General features: G+C 46.1%; 1 protein-coding gene across 2 annotated transcripts in view; it reads left to right on the top strand.

Moving 5' to 3' along the window:
* MYPN (myopalladin) overlaps positions 1-14775 on the top strand; it is a 519866-nt gene that overhangs the window by 64600 nt on the left and 440491 nt on the right. The window lies entirely within an intron of this gene.

Below are 14775 nucleotides of genomic sequence, written 5' to 3'. Positions count from 1 at the left end.
AACCACAGTGACTCCAGTTATAACCCCACCCACCTTACCCATTTCTGCTCCACGTCTTCATCTTCCAACGCCAGCAAAATTTGACGGATCTCCAAGATTCTGCAGGGGATTTCTCAACCAGTGTGAGATTCAGTTTGAGCTACAACCTGGCAATTTTCCTAGTGACCGTACAAAAATTGCCTACATTATTTCTCTTCTCAGTGGCTCAGCCCTTGATTGGGCATCACCGTTATGGGAGAGGTCCGACACCCTGCTATCTTCTTACACTGCATTCGTCTCAACATTCAGGCGCATCTTCGACGAGCCAGGCCGGGTAACCTCAGCTTCATCCGAGATTCTCCGTTTACGCCAGGGGTCATGTACTGTAGGACAATATCTGATACAGTTCCAGATCCTGGCATCCGAACTGGCATGGAACGACGAGGCCCTGTATGCTGCATTCTGGCATGGCTTATCTGAGCGTATTAAAGATGAGTTAGCTACCAGAGACTTACCTTCCAAGTTAGATGAGCTAATCTCACTCTGCACGAAAGTTGATTTACGTTTCAGAGAGAGAGCAACTGAGCGTGGAAGATCATCTGCTCCAAAATCTTCTGCTCCTCCTCCTCGCCAACTGTCACCATCTAAAGACGAGCCCATGCAAATTGGCCGTTCCCGTTTAACTTCTGCTGAGCGCCGAAGACGTCTCTCTGAGTCTCTTTGTCTTTACTGTGCAGCTCCGTCTCACACCATCAATGCCTGTCCCGAACGTCCGGGAAAACTCCAAACCCTAGCTCGCCCAGGAGAGGGCCGGCTAGGAGTAATGATTTCCTCTCCATCTCCTCATGATTGTAATCTCCCAGTGTCGCTCCAAATTGCTCAACGTTATCGGAACGTCATTGCCCTCCTTGATTCCGGAGCAGCTGGGAACTTTATTACCGAAGCCTATGTTAAACGGTGGTCCCTACCCACCGAGAGACTTCCTTCGTCCATCTCCTTAACTGCCGTGGATGGCAGCAAGATTTTTGATGCAGTTATTTCCCTAAGGACTCTACCAGTTCGTCTGAGAGTGGGAGTTCTTCATTCCGAATTTATTTCTTTTTTAGTGATTCCAAGAGCCACACATCCTGTGGTCCTGGGCCTTCCATGGCTCCGTCTTCACAATCCATCTATTGATTGGACGACTACGCAGATTCTGGCATGGGGTCCCTCCTGTGCTGAGACATGTTTGTTTAAAGTATTGCCTGTCTGTTCTTCCTCCCCCAGGTCGTCTGATGTTCAACCTCCTCCATATCAAGATTTCACGGATGTGTTCAGTAAAGCTTCTGCTGATATCCTTCCTCCTCATAGAGAATGGGACTGCCCGATTGATCTCGTTCCAGGGAAGGTTCCACCTCGAGGCCGAACTCATCCGTTGTCTCTGCCTGAGACGCATTCTATGGAGGAATACATTAAAGAGAACCTAGCAAAGGGGTTCATTCGACCTTCTTCTTCTCCAGCCGGCGCAGGCTTCTTTTTTGTAAAAAAAAAAGATGGTGGTCTGCGGCCGTGCATCGACTACAGAGGTTTGAACGACATTACCATCAAAAACCGTTATCCTTTACCCCTGATTATTGAGCTCTTTGACAGAGTTAGCGGAGCTACCATCTTTACAAAGCTGGACTTGAGAGGTGCATACAATCTCATCCGGATCCGTGAGGGTGACGAGTGGAAGACCGCCTTTAACACCCGTGACGGACATTATGAGTACCTCGTCATGCCCTTCGGATTGAGCAATGCTCCAGCTGTCTTCCAGCATTTTGTCAATGAGATCTTCAGAGACATTCTATACCGTCATGTCGTGGTCTATCTAGATGATATCCTCATTTTTGCCAACGATTTAGAGGAACATCGTTTTTGGGTTAAAGAGGTTCTGTCCCGTCTCCGTGTCAATCATCTCTATTGCAAATTAGAGAAATGCGTCTTTGAAGTCAAGTCCATTCCGTTTCTAGGGTACATTGTGTCCGGTTCCGGACTAGAGATGGATCCTGAGAAACTACAAGCAATCCAAAATTGGCCGGTACCCTTAACCCTCAAAGGGGTCCAGAGGTTCTTAGGGTTCGCCAACTATTACCGAAAGTTTATACGAGACTTTTCCACCATTGTGGCGCCTATTACTGCTTTCACTAAGAAGGGTGCTAACCCGTCCAAGTGGTCTGAAGAAGCCATGCAAGCATTTCATCTTTTAAAACAAAGGTTCATCTCTGCGCCTGTTCTGAAACAGCCTGACATCGACTCTCCTTTCATCTTAGAGGTGGATGCCTCCTCCGTTGGAGTAGGAGCGGTGTTATCTCAGAGGGCTAAAGATGGCCATTTACACCCTTGCAGTTTCTTCTCCCGGAAGTTCTCTCCAGCTGAGCGCAACTATGCCATTGGCGACCAGGAGTTGCTAGCCATCAAGCTCGCTCTAGAAGAGTGGAGGTATCTGTTGGAGGGAGCTTCTCATTCAATCACCATACTTACAGACCACAAGAACCTTTTATATCTGAAAGGCGCACAATGTCTCAACCCTCGTCAGGCCAGATGGGCACTTTTCTTTTCCAGGTTCGACTTTAAACTCCAGTTCTGTCCGGGCTCTCAGAATCGCAAGGCCGATGCCCTTTCCCGCTCATGGGAGCAAGAAAATGAGTCAGAGTCTTCAGACAAGCATCCTGTTATAAATCCGTTGGCATTCTCCACGGTAGGGATGGACTCTACGCCCCCATCAGGGAAAAGTTTTGTGAAACCGATGCTAAGGAAGAAGCTCATGCATTGGGCCCATGCTTCCCGTTTTGCCGGACATACAGGTATCCAAAAAACCCTGGAGTTTATCTCTAGGTCCTATTGGTGGCCAACTCTGAAAAAGGACGTCTTGGAGTTTATTGCATCTTGTCCAAAGTGTGCTCAACATAAGGTATCCCGCCAGTCGCCTGCGGGGCAACTGGTTCCACTATCTGTTCCCCGTCGACCTTGGACCCATTTGTCGATGGATTTTATTACAGATTTACCCATGTGCAACAAGTTCAATACCATCTGGGTGGTAGTTGACCGGTTCACCAAGATGGCACACTTCATTCCTCTCACCGGTCTTCCGTCAGCTTCCAAGTTGGCTCAAGTATTCATACAAGAGATCTTCCGACTCCACGGTCTTCCTGAAGAAATTATCTCAGATCGAGGAGTCCAATTCACAGCCAAATTCTGGCGAAGTTTATGTCAAGTCCTCCAAGTCAAGCTAAAGTTTTCCACGGCTTACCATCCTCAGACCAATGGTCAAACCGAGAGGGTGAATCAGGACTTGGAGGCCTTCCTCCGCATCTATGTGTCCTCCTCTCAAGATGACTGGGTTCAATTACTTCCCTGGGCCGAGTTCTGTCATAACAACCAGTATCATTCTTCATCTGCTTCAACACCATTCTTCACTAACTTTGGATTCCACCCTAAAGTCCCTGAGTTCCAACCGCTTCCAGCAACTTCTGTTCCCGCAGTGGATATCACCTTGCATCAGTTTGCCAATATCTGGAAGAGCGTACGATCAGCTCTGCTCAAGGCATCGTTCAGGTACAAGAAGTTTGCGGATAAGAAGCGTCGAGCAGTTCCTGCTCTCAAGGTGGGTGATCGGGTATGGTTATCCACGAAGAATTTGAGGTTAAGAGTTCCCAGTATGAAGTTTGCACCTCGCTATATCGGTCCTTTCAAGATTGAACAAGTCATCAATCCTGTTGCTTACAGACTCCAGTTGCCTCCCTTCTTAAAAATACCCAGGACATTCCATGTTTCCCTGTTGAAACCGCTGATCTTGAATCGGTTTCATTCCTCACTTCCTCCAACTCCGAAAGTCCAAACTCAACGAGGCGTTGAGTATGAAGTGGCCAAGATCCTGGACTCACGTCACCGTTACGGTCAACTACAATATCTTATTGACTGGAAGGGTTATGGTCCTGAGGAACGTTCATGGACCAATGCTTCTGATGTCCATGCTCCTGCCTTGGTCCGGAGATTCCATTCCAAGTTTCCTCAAAAGCCAAAGAAGTGTCCTGGGGCCTCTCCTAAAGGGGGGGGTGCTGTCACGATCCGGGTATCTGGACGCCATTTCTTACCCATCAGATGCCTCCTAAGGCTGGCTCAGCGCTCCAGGACCGGATCCCATCTGTTATCCTGATGTGTACATTCCTGTATCCTCTCCTGTCACTCTGGGACGCTGTCACAGTAAACGCCATATTACACCTGGCATGGCGTCTCCCGCGGCCTCCGCCGCCGTCCCTGAACTTCTGCATGCAGAGTGTCTGAGTGGCGATTACGTCAGCCGCGGCCTCCGCTGTGTCCGCGTGGTTGGATGTGCATCTGTCAGCCTGGCGCCTCCTGTCTCCAGTGGCCGGCGTCGCCATTACTGTTTTCATTACCACATGGATTACAAACCAAACTTCCCTCCAAGTGTCTGCATGGGCGCAGCCATCTTGGATTCTGTCAGCTGATCATTTACTCCAATCTGTTGTCAGTATTGTTAATCTGCATAATTGCCTAGCCAATCCCTTCCTTGCTGCAGGTATAAATACACTGTGCCTGAGCAAGGAAGGCGTCAGTGCTTTGGTTGTCAAACCTAGTTCCTGTTTGTCTCTCTCCTGTGATTGTCTTCCAGGTTCCAGCTCCTGTCTCAAGACTTCCACCATAGAGACCCACACCAGCATTCCACCTGCGGTGTAGCCTGACTCTCCGATCCATTGTGGATTCATCTGTTTCCAGCTACAACATTACCTGCTTCCAGCCCAGCTTCCAGCAGAGTACAGCTTCTCTTAAAGGGCCGGTGTCCTTTCTACACTTTACCACTCTCCACCGGTATTATTATTTCTCCGCTCTCAAGTTCTACATTTCATTCATATTGCATCGCTCTCAAGCTTCATTTATTATTTAACTGGTTCCAGCCAGTATCCACTCCGTGCTAACAACAGTCTGGTTCCAGCCAGTATCCACAGCAGCCGTTTTATCTTCAGCAACCCAGCTTTTCCTGGAACACCAGCTGGTACAATCCTGGGTTATCTCCATTGCTACAGTCGGGCCTGGTAAGGACTTTCCATCTAGAAGATTATAAGAACTATCTCACACTACCAGTGCCCTGTGGCTCCTGCCACCCTGTAGTACCCAGGAACTGTATTTATTCTTTGCTGACTTTTATGTTTTCTTTTACTGCTGCTGTGTTGCGGAGTTGTCATAATAAACATCATTGACTTTTATCCAAGTTGTCGTGGTCACGCCTTCGGGCAGTTATTATTCATGTTACTTACATGTCCAGGGGTCTGATACAACCTCCCAGGTTCCGGTACATCTCAGCCCCTACAACTGAGGCTGCCTCCCGTCAGCTCAGGCCCTCAGTTGTGACATCCTCATTGCTCCGACTGGCCAAGAAGGGCTTGGTACATGGATCTTCTGGATCTACTGCAAGAAGAGCCGAGGCCTCTTCCTCTTCAGGAGGATCTGCTTACCGTGGCTACGTTTGATGGCATGGAGGTTGAACTCCTGATACTAGCTCGGAAGGGCATTCCGAACAAGGTTATTCCTACCCTCATACAGGCTAGGAAAGGCGTAACATCTAAACATTACCATCGCATTTGGAAAAAATATGTATCTTGGTGTGAGTCCAAAAAAATTTCCTGCGGTGGAGTTTCAACTGGGACGGTTTCTCCTCTTCCTACAAACAGGTGTGGATATGGGCCTGAGGTTGGGATCTGTAAAGGTCCAGATTTCGGCCCTATTAATTTTCTTCCAAAAACCATTGGCTGCCCTCCCTGTGGTTAAGACCTTTTTGAACGGAGTTCTGCACATCCAACCTCCCTTTGTACCACCTATGGCACCTTGGGACCTTGACGTGGTGTTGCAGTTCCTCCAATCGGACTGGTTTGAGCCTCTACAGGAGGTTGAGGTCAAATTTCTCATGTGGAAGGCTTTCACGTTGTTGGCTTTAGCTTCTGCTAGACGTGTGTCAGAGTTGGTGGCTTTGTCCTGTAAAAGCCCATACTTGATGTCACTGGCCTAGACTGAGGGTGTTGTGAACTCAGGGATTCTTCCGATGGTTGGGAAGAGGAACCACAACTGAGCCGGAAAAGGGGAGGCCTAATATAGGATTTCCTCATACAGGACGCTGACAGTGGAGTTTGATGAAGTATTGAAGAGCTTTATTGCAGGGAAAAACAACTTAAAGTCAAATGTCAAAAAGGGATAAATGAGGGAAATGTCCAGACCCACTGAAGGGTTTTGTGAGCAGTATTAGAGATGCTGGTAACTGAAGAAACTGTGGGTGATGTTTAAAAGTCACTGATAACTTGAGGAACTTATAAATGATGATTAAAGGCACAGATGGATAAAGAACTTGTGAGCGGTGACAGAGACGCTGATAATGTGAAGAACTGAAGTGCAGGGGTTTAAGACGCTGTTGATTTGTAGAACTTGTGAACGGTGACTGAGACGCTGATGATGTGAAGAACTGAAGTGCAGGGGTTTTAGACGCTGTTGATTTGCAGAACTTGAGAACGGTGACTGAGACGCTGACGATGTGAGGAGCTGAAGTGCAGGGGTTTAAGACGCTGTTGATTCGCAGAACTTGAGAACGGTGATTTAGGCCCGCAGCCACGCTGATTCCTAGGAGCACTGGTGACTGGACCGCAGAGAGATATACCGGCCGCTGAATACACTGGAACCGGTGCAGCGAACTGGCAGCTGGAAATGCCGGAGACACTGGAGTACAACTGCAGAAATCCTTGCCGGGTACAAGAGCGCTGGCATCTACGTCAGGGAAAGACAATACTCAGGCACTGAGGCTCTGTCCGGCGTCTGACTTTGAATTCCCCACCACCGCTGGATTGGCGGAGCAGTCTGATGACGTCACCTGCCCCCCGTCCACGTGATGCCGGCTGTCATGGCGGCGCCCATGCCCCAGAGAACCGCCGGGAGCCGCGCCAGCCAGACGCCGGAGCCCGTGGCCCACCGAAGGCAGAGGCCGCAACACCGACCAGCAGACACGCAGGGGTAAGCGCGGCGAACGCCGCCTCTGGTGTGTGACACTTAATCTTCCACGAAGATAGAGCTGAGCTCCGGACACGTCAGCAGTTTCTTCTGAAGGTTGTGTCGGCATTTCATATCAACCACCCTATTGTGGTGCCAGTGGCTACTGACTCCTCAATTTCATCAAAGTTCTTGGATGTTGTAAGGGCTCCGAAAATCTATGTGAAGAGGACTGTTTGTCACAGGAAGTCGGACTCTCTGTTTGTCCTGTATGAGCCCAAGAAAATTGGGTGTCCTGCTTCTAAGCAGACGATCTCTCGCTGGATCAGGTTCACTATCCAGCACGCTTATTCTACGGCAGGCTTGCCGTGTCCTATGTCTGTCAAGGCCCACTCTACTCGTAAGGTGGGGTCTTCCTGGGTGGCTGCCCGGGGTGTCTCTGCGTTGCAACTTTGCCGAGCTGCAACTTGGTCTGGGTCGAACACGTTTGCAAAGTACTACAAGTTGATACTTTGGCCTCTGATGATCTGAAGTTCAGTCAATCAGTTCTGCAGGAGCCTCCGCGCTTTCCTTCCCATTCTGGGAGCTTTGGTACATCCCCATGGTACTAATGTGGACCCCATCATCCTCTAGGGCGTAAGAGAAAATAGGATTTTGGTTACCTACCGGTAAATCCTTTTCTCGTAGTCCATAGAGGATGCTGGGCGCCCGCCCAGCGCTTCGTTTTCCTGCAATTGTTATCTGGTTCAGTACAACTTTGTTTTTAGTTAAGTACTGCATTGTTACTTGGTAAGTAATGTTTTCAGCGTTTGCTGAGTTTTCAAGGTACGTTAGCTCGATGTGCCTTGTATGTGTGAGCTGGTATGAACCTCGCCACTATCTGTGTTTTTAATCCTTCTCTCGAAGATGACAAAACAGATAGGAACCGCGCTTAGTATCCAATATAATTTTTTTTAATTTCTAATACAGTTTAATATAATTTAAACAATTACCGGCCGGATTTCATAAAAAAATATATATAGTCTAGCATATATATACTTATACAGATTCCTAACACTATTATAGTGCTGAATTGATATATAATACAAAACACAAATTTAAGAACTGAATGCACACATGGTATAATTATCCGTATTGCTGATTATGACACTGCTTCAAATAACTCATATCACATTGCAGGCGTCCCTGCAATGCGAAAATTGATTGGAGAATATATATCGATGAGGGATTCAAATATTCTTATAGTCCCTTATGTCTATATGTTTATGTTATATATTCATCATTAATTATAACAGTCCCATAAGTCAGCAAATGTGGTATTGATTTGTGGTTTTAGCAAGCTAGTAAATTAGCCGTCTCCTCCACCATACGATCCCAAGGCTATCTCTGGATGTAATATAGGCTGCAATATAATTCAGGTCTGGGAGCACACTCCCTATTCCCCCTTAGCACTGGGGTCCGGATGTCCGGGTATCGAGCTGATTATTGAACTATTAAGCCTTGATACAGAGTATGCCTGATGATCGGTTATTAATTTGCTTTAGCCGGCCGGCTGGTAAAGAACTCACTCGCTTTTCTTCTCCACCACATACGCGTTTCTCCGCCTCAATGTGCCGTCGGCGGCTTCCTCAGTGTGTCTGACTTATGGGACTGTTATAATTAATGATGAATATATAACATAAACATATAGACATAAGGGACTATAGGAATATTTGAATCCCTCATCGATATATATTCTCCAATCAATTTACGCATTGCAGGGACGCCTGCAATGTGATATGAGTTATTTGAAGCAGTGTCATAATCAGCAATACGGATAATTATACCATGTGTGCATTCAGTTCTTAAATTTGTGTTTTGCATTATATATCAATTCAGCACTATAATAGTGTTAGGAATCTGTATAAGTATATATATGCTAGACTATATATATTTTTTTATGAAATCCGGCCGGTAATTGTTTAAATTATATTAAACTGTATTAGAAATTAAAAAAAATTATATTGGATACTAAGCGCGGTTCCTATCTGTTTTGTCTTGTTCTATTTAAGTGGTGGTAGAGAAACCAAGCCCCAGGAGCGTGCGGCTAATATCCAATTTAAACATCAGTGCCCCATTTTTTGCTTTTCTCTCGAAGATGTCCGTCTCCTCAGGCACAGTTTCTAGACTGAGTCTGGTAGGAGGGGCATAGAGGGAGGAGCCAGCCCACACTCTCAAACTCTTAAAGTGCCAATGGCGCCTGGTGGACCGTCTATACCCCATGGTACTAATGTGGACCCCAGTATCCTCTACGGACTACAAGAAAAGGATTCACGGGTAGGTAACCAAAATCCTATTTTCACAGTAAGGACAATACATGTTTGGAATTCCCTGCCTGAGGGAGTTGTAATGGCGGACGCAGTCAACACCTTTAAGAATGGGTTAGATAAATTCCTATTGGATAAGGATATCCAGGGTTATGGTGCGTAGTCGTGCACTATAGTTACTATGAAAAGAGGAATAAAACACAACGGCTGACATCAGCATCAGACAAAATTTAGACCAAAATAATCCTGCATAGGAGACCACAAATAGGTTGAATTTGATGGACAAATTGTCTTTTTTCAACCTTAGATACTAGGTTACTATAAATTTCATCCCGGGGATACATTGGATAGAACTATCTTTATGACCATTTGGATTGCAAAAATTAAGAAGTTGTGCACAAAATTATGGGGCTAATTCAGGCTGGATCGCAAATCGCAATCCAAACGGAATTATTGCGATCGCCCCATGGCGCATACGCAGCACCCATCCTGCGCGTGTGCCTGCACTTTCTGCACTTTCCAGCGCGAAGATGGAGAATTGCGGGGGTGAAGCCAGCCAAAGAGGGGGCTGTGCGGCGTGAATGGGGGTGTGGTCGGGTCATGATCGGGGCAGCTGCGTGACATCACACACAGCGATCAGGAACATGGCGACGGGCCTCCTACCAGGAGGCATCCCTAATTCCTGCGTGCGATTGCAATTTCTCCTTCATCAATGGGGTGAGGCAGCGGTCAGAATGCTGGGCGGCCTTGCCCTGCGATGGGCGGCCCCCAGTATGCTAGCAAAAGGATTGCAAATTCTGATAATTAGCAGAATTTGCAATCCTTACTGAATTAGGCCCTATATTCGGTGCATTGTTTCCATTGTGTTTGGGAGAAGTAAAGGGTATATTGCAACTATAATTTATAATGGGTGTAGTAGTGTATGCCGGCGGCCGGGCTCCCGGCGGCCAGCATACCGGTGCCGGAATCCCAACCGCCGGCATACTGACAGCTGGGCGAGCGCAAATGAGCCTCTTGCAGGCTAGCTGCGTTCGCCACACTGCAGGCACAGTGGTGCGCTCTACACGCGCCACGCTATTTATTCTCCCTCCAGGGGGGTTGTGGACCCCCAAGAGGGAGAAAAAGTGTCGGTATGCCGGCTGTCGGGATCCCGGTGTCAGTATACTGTGCGCCGGGATCCCGACAGCCGGAAAACTGAAGACCACCCTTTATAATTTGTTTAGTAAAGTGCCCTTGTGTCCTTCAGTATGTAAAAACAGCTTAAAAACGAGAATTTCTGAGCATATTTTAGATATTGAGAAATGATTGCTAACACATAGTAACCATGGAAAAAAAAATGATCAGCGCTAGGATAACTTATTGTTAAGAAATTGGCCTATATAGATTAAATAAAAGTTTTGTTATTACATCACAGTTTATATACTTAAATTTTTTCCCTATAAAAGACATAATTTATGTAGAGAAGATGGTCTGCAATTAAGATATTAGGGATGAAAATCGATTAGAGTAAAAAAATGCTAGTCTTTCTGTCAGTAGAGTGAATCTAATAAGTTACACTTCAATCTATCCAGGCTGTGTAAATTAGGTAGATGTCATAAATATTCAGATAAGATTCTAAGAGGTCTATTTACTAAGCCTTAGATGGAGATAAAGTGGGCGGAGATAGATGACCAGCCAATTAGCTCCTAACTGCCATGTTACAGGCTGGGTTTGAAAAATGACAGTTGGGAGTTGATTGGCTGATACTTTATCTCCGTCCAATTTATCTCCATCCAAGGCTTAGTAAATAGACCCCTAAGTCCCAAATAAATATAAAGTTCAATTTCCTGACTATATCAAGGCCATGAGCTTTTTTTAATCCAGTTGAATTAGCGGCCATCTTAAAAAGTTTCTCCAGTTAAATACACCCACAACATACACCATGAGCTGCTCAAAACAGATCATTGGACTGCAGCATCAAGACATGGTCTCCCAGCTGCCAATCTGATTACACCTTACTAAATAGTGTTGTCCACTGTACAGACTTTCACACGGACATTGTTCTTCTAGAATCTTTGATGAAACACACAATACATGGATCTAAAAATGGTCCAAAAGAGAGAAAACTTTCATAAAGAGAGACTTACTGGAGCTAAAAACTCTTTATTTCCATTAAACCTGTAGCTCGATACAGATCTAGCTGCCCTCAGAGAACATAGCTAAATAATCTATAATGGCTCACTGATAAGGCCCACATACATCTGGCCACCGTTTCCCTCACCCATCCATTAATGATCAGCGATTACTCAGGGAAATTCTTCATATTAAAAATTCTCAATGTGCCGATCCCAACCATTTTCGGTTGTGATTGGAGAATTGACATTTGTAAACCTGTTGAATATTCCTGATCCCCAGTGTCGGAAACCAGCATCGGAAACCATGAGATCTGTATAAAGGACAAAAGTGAATTAGTGGAAAGATCTTTGCTGAAATAATGACAATCCAATTAAAAAGTTAATGTATGACTATTTTAGAATAAATTACCTCTTCAGTAAATAGAAGTTGCTGTATGCATGAATATGTTCTACTTTGTATTTTTATCATCTGCATGAATTAACGCCATCTTCAGATGGCATTAGAGGAACTTCCCTTTGTTCTTCAGCTGGGAGAGAGGGATATTTGGATATTCCTCCCCAGTTCTCATGCTCTGCTGTTCCTCACAAATCACTGACACAACGGGTACGGGTCGCTGGGTCGACTCAACTTAGGTCGACAGTCATTATGTTGACCACTGAAGGTCGACATGGGCATTAGGTCGACATGCACTAGGGCGACAGGTGAAAAGGTCAACATGAGTTTTGGACTTTTTTTGGTGTCGTTTTCTTCGTAAAGTGACGGGGAACCTCAATTAGTGCACAGTGTCCCCTCGCATGACTCGCTTCACTCGCCATGCTTCAGGCAAGATGCCTCGCTCCAGTACCGCTACGCTCGGCACAGGTTACCGTTCCCAATTGTAGTCCACGTGGATCATCAAGTAGGAATAAGTCCAAAAAAATGGAAAAAGAATGTGAAAAATTAGTGTCGACCTTTTGACCTAGTACATGTCGACCTAATGACCATGTCAACATATTGACAATGTCGACATAATGCATATCGACCTTCAGTGGTCGACCTAATGGCTGTCGACCTAAGCTGTTTCGACCTAACAACCGTATCCCGACACAACTGAACCAACATCCGTGGTAAGCCATTCATCACAGAGGTCACTAGAGCACAGCAGAGCAGGGGAACTTTAGATTAAAAAAATATATATTAAATTGTATGTAAAAGAAAGAAATATCTGTTTATAATAGAAAAAAAATAGAAATAAACTTACATTCACCCAGGGATAAGTAATCAGTGGGCTGCTTCAGTGGCCTGATCAGCTGATCTGTGTAATTAGCTAGGTGCAGTTAAAGTCCCGGCCGATGCCTCAGCTGACTGGGTCACAGAAGGAGACCACCAATCACTGTTTCCTGGGCCGTGCAGGTAAGTTTATTTTATTTTTTGTATTTTCTATTAAAACATCTGTTTTCTTTATGCATGCAGCCAGTGTCGTCTCCACACTCTTGACTGCCTTACTGGACATGTGCAGAGTGTATCCCTGCTAGTGCAGGCTTTCACTTTTGTGAAAGCCTGATACGAACACATCTCTGGAACAGAGCTTTCATGCAAGCACTGTCCCGGCATGTGAACATTAACAAAATCATGTGATGTTTTCTAATATTAAAATGCGAATTTAGGTGAATTTATCACATCACAACCGCATGTGTTTTTTTTTTTTTTTTTTAAACATTACTTTTTATTCAACGTTTTTCACACATAATGAAGATACAGAAAAAGAGAAAGGGAAAACAAACAATATAAAAACAAACATTGGGGAGCCAGAAATACGTCATACAACATAATTAATACCCTGTTGACCTGTACTGATATATTAACCTTTTTTTTTCTTCTATACTTACAACTGCATCTGTATTTTAAGTTTGTTTTTGTTTTTTTTGTTTTTTGCTGATACATTCGTATTGGGAAGGAATATTACATCTACTGTTAGAGAAGGTTTTTGTATTTATTAAAACATAATTTGCACCAAATTATACAACCTCAGAGCACCAGTGTCTCCTGACCTATTGGCTTCTTCTCAGGAACTCATGGCCCAGTACCTCTGCAAAGTTGTTCTGCCCACATAGTCAGAGGATGATTGTACGTAGTTGGACTACCCTTTCTCCCTTTCAGAACTCGAGGCAGCCATTAAGTATATGCCTTTGGTGAAAACCCAGGTCCAGTTAGTTTTACCATTGCGTATACAAACTCTTTAAGGTCCCGCTATTACCCAAAATGCTTGCGGCCGTTAATGCGATTATAGGTGACTGTGTTTTCTTCCCCTCAATCAGAATGGCCGGGAGGCACCCGAAAATCGGCTCACCCTCCCGCCCCCCCGGAAAGGTGGGCAAGCCTCCCGTTTTCCCTGTCAAGCCCTCCGCACCCCGCCTCGGCCGCCCACAGCAGGAATAGGTGGGTGGTCTGAGGGGATCTGATGACGCAATTCAGGTTGATTTGCGTCATCATAGCTCCGCCCCACGATATACAGCACCAATTTTCTCGCCACTGTATAGCGGGGGGCGGAGCCATAATGATGCGATCGTGATACCACGCCCCCCGGGCTGCCCACTTACCAGTAATCTTGCCCCCAGGCAGCCACATTGACTGACCACGCCCCCGGACAGCCCATCATGTCACCGGCCACACCCCCATGCACCTACAACACTGCCTCCTCCCAGAGGAGGGGGCAGCAAAGTAGGCAAGTATGCCGTTAAAAAAGAAAAAAGACTAGCCAACGTTTATGCCCCTAACCAACGTCAGGAATGATTTTTTACAAAACTAGATAACCTCCTCACTCGAGTCCGACAGGGCGACCTCATACTTGCTGGGGACTTTAACTCCGTTCTAAACCCCCAAATAGACCGCTCCCCTCCTCCCTCTACTGCCTCCTCGTCGGACTCCCTCCGCTCCAGATCCCTCCTCAGTCTCATGCGATCCCAGCTTCTCTATGACTCCTGGAGCATAAAAGACTCCTCCGTCCGTGACTATACCTTTTACTCTGCCCCTCATAATTCCTACTCCCGCATTGACATGATCCTGCTCAGCCATGACCTCGCCTTAAACCTCCGCGAAGCTCACATACACCCACTAATCTGGTCCGATCATGCCCCTATCTCCTGTGACCTTTTAGGTCTGGCCTCACGCCCTCGCCCCATGACATGGCGCCTTAACGACTCTCTCCTCCACAACCCGGAGATGTGTTCCCACCTTCGGGATACGATCTCCGACTACTTTTCCCTGAATGATACCCCTGATATTTCTAGATCCACTCTTTGGCTGGCACACAAGGCAGTTCTTCGTGAGCGTGTTATCAGCCTGGCTTCCAAAGCCAAAAAACAATCTCTCACCCATTTTAACA

The sequence above is a fragment of the Pseudophryne corroboree genome, chromosome 3 (assembly GCF_028390025.1).
Source record: "Pseudophryne corroboree isolate aPseCor3 chromosome 3, aPseCor3.hap2, whole genome shotgun sequence".
NCBI classification, from domain to species: domain Eukaryota; kingdom Metazoa; phylum Chordata; class Amphibia; order Anura; family Myobatrachidae; genus Pseudophryne; species Pseudophryne corroboree.
This window is presented reverse-complemented; position numbering and strand designations above follow the sequence as displayed.